The sequence below is a fragment of the Miniopterus natalensis genome, chromosome 3 (genome assembly GCF_054644295.1).
Source record: "Miniopterus natalensis isolate mMinNat1 chromosome 3, mMinNat1.hap1, whole genome shotgun sequence".
NCBI lineage: Eukaryota > Metazoa > Chordata > Mammalia > Chiroptera > Miniopteridae > Miniopterus > Miniopterus natalensis.
In genome coordinates this window covers 35,009,963-35,012,872 of record NC_142083.1, presented here as the reverse complement: position 1 = coordinate 35,012,872, position 2,910 = coordinate 35,009,963, and positions in this window count along the sequence as shown.

The following is a 2,910-nucleotide window of genomic DNA, read 5'->3' as shown; positions in this document are numbered from 1 at the left end:
CCGCCGCTGCCCCTGCCGCCGGGTCTCCTCATGTCTCGCCGCTGCCGCGGAACCGCGGGCGCAGGCGCGTCACTCTCCCATGGCAGTGGCCCAGCCGGTCCCCGCTGGCCCGGCCGCCGCCGCCCCGGAACCGCCTCACGAGCACGAGCGCGTCGGGACTAGGCCGCGGGCAGTTCCGGCGGCGCCGGGCTCCCGGGAGGCGCACGGGGCGGACGTTGCCAGGCCACGTCATCCGGCCCAGCAGCCTCCGCTCCCGCGGGAGCGCCCGCGCCGCGCCTGCGCGCGAGCCTCTCGCCGTCCGGGCTCTTAGGCTCCTCCCCCTGCGGTGACAACCCGGTTCCCAGGCCACCTTCCCCGCCGCCCGGGTCCGCGCGCTTCCCTGTCGCTGCAGCGTCACCTGTGGGCCTTCGGGGGTGCAGCGGGTTCTTGTAGCGCAGAGGGCGGACGAGGCCTTATTAGGGTGGTTTTTCTGTTGCTAAAATGCTGGGAACGTGGCTTCCTGTGTCTGTCTTGGTTTGAATCCGAACCCCGTCATTTAATAATTGTGCCACTTGCACTTTCTGTACCTCAATTTTCTTATCTGTAAAATAGCAGTAGTAATATCTGTATCATAGGATAATTGGGAGGATTATATCTGCTAATATGTGAAAACTGCCTAGAGCAGTGAATGGTATATAGTAATCTATAAATTGTTATTACTCATAGGGAAATTGGAGAACTGAGATTTAGGAAAAAAAATGGGGTTTGGAGTAGTGTAAATTATGATTAGTTTACAGTACTCAATTTGAATATACATAAGCGGTCTTAGTAACATATAAAAGAATGAGAATCTCAGTCTGTACCTGCTGGAGCTTCTTAATCTATTCGGGAACGTATTTAGCGATTTGAGAGCAAGGCCTGGTTGGCAACATTTCACGTTAAAGGTTTCCCAAGGGAGGTGTGGTGCGTGGAGCCAGAGAAGGCTCACCGGCGGGCGGAACCGACCTGGCGCTCGGCGACGCTTTGGACCTGGCGTGGTGGGAAGCCCAGTCCCGTGTGCAACGCAGAGGAAGGCCTGCCTTTTAAAAGCTAATGATGGGTATTTTTCTATTTGAGGCAAATGAGAGCAAATATGCAATACTCCCCAGCTATATTGAGGTTCTAAATTTAGAATGTTTCATAACATTATTAAATTTGTACAAAAATGTCCATATCTTTTGCCTGCATCAGACGATACGCATTGTTCAGAGTGGGATGGGTCAAGTAAGGCCCACGGAAGAGTGACTGTCGGCTTCTTCTTCCCCTCCCCTCCCCTCTCCCCCTCCTTCTCCCCCTCCCCCTTCCTCCCCTCCCCCTCCCCCTCTCCTTCCTCCTCCCTCTCCTCCCTCTCCTCCCCCTGCTCCCTCTCCTCTCCCTCCTCCCTCTGCCCCTCCTCCCCCTCCTCCCCCTTCTCCCCTTCCTCCTCCTCCTCTAATTCAAAATGTTTATTGGGACTTCTCCTCACTCATCTTGGTTTGGGGTGTTCTTAGGGCTGCTTCCTTCTGAAGGAGCATCCTCTGAAGCCTTGCTTTTCCTCCTGTCGGCTGACAGAGGACAGTGGAGCAGCCAACACACAAAAGTACTGTTTGTGCCCTGTCGGCCGGGCTTGTTTGTTTAATTTTTAGAAAATCCTTTCAAGGTTGGCATTATTTTCTGTTACAGTTTAACTCTCAAAAGGGTTGTGTGTGTGTATGTGTGTGTGTGTGTGTGTATGTATATGTGTATATATATGTATATGTATATACATATACAATATAACTAATAAGGCAAGATCACCCTTGAGATGGGCAAAGCGCACTTCAGTGTCAGCTGTTTTGCGACTCTCCTCCTGACAGCATAAACAACTACTGATTCCAGTGATGTAAGAGAACCAGATGGGGAGGGCCTGTCTCTTAAGCCACCTCCAGGAATCTGGATCAGAGAGTGTGGTGGACATTGTCATGAGTGGCAACTTTGCACTGGCTTCCTTCCTTCCAATGAATATTTATCGAGTGCGTACCATATGTTAGGTCCCTTTCTAGGTACTTGTTGGGTTTCCCAGAAGCAAACTTTGAGAGAAGGATTTTTGTGAAAGTGGTTTATTAGTAAATGTTCCCAGGAAAAACCTGTAGGAGAGTGGGAAAATGGGATGGGAAGGAAGACAAGCAAGGGTGTGGCAGGGTGTCTTAGGCCATCTGAGCTGCTGTAAAAGAATACTGCAAACTGGTGACTTATAAACACATTTATTTCTCGCCGTTCTGGAGGCTGGAAAGTCTAAAATCAAGGTGAAGGCATATTTGGTGTCAGGTGAAGACCTACTTTCTGGTTCTCAGCACCTTTTTGCTGTGTCTTCACGTGGCAGCAGGGTCAAGCTAACTCCCTGGGGTCTTTTTTATAAGGGCACTAATCCCAGTCACGAGGGCTCTATCTGCAGGACCTAACAGTCTTCTTAAGGCCCACCACTCACCACTAATACTGTCACATTGGGGGATAGGATCTCAACATATGAATCTTGGGGGAGGGGCACAAACATTTAGACCGTTGCACAAGGGAATATGCGTATTTTGGGCGCAGTTCTCTCACAAAGAGGAGAAGGTGCTGCTGCTAGGAGTGCTCCTGGCAGGTGTAAAAATGGGAAAGGGATCCAAGGGGATATGAGCAAAGGACATACTGACAGTGTCCACTGCAAGGCTGCGTATATTTTGGTCATTTTCCACATTATGTTTTCTACCTTCCCAAGGCTGAAACCAGAAAATTCACATTCCCAGAATGTAGCTAGAGTCCTGACATGTGACCTGGGTTTGACGAATCAGACACATCCAGGTGTGACTTCCGCTAAGGTTGCAGGAAATGGGGACATGGACTTCCACTGTGAAGGAGGCATGCAGTACTTTGCAAGTAGCAGTCACAGAG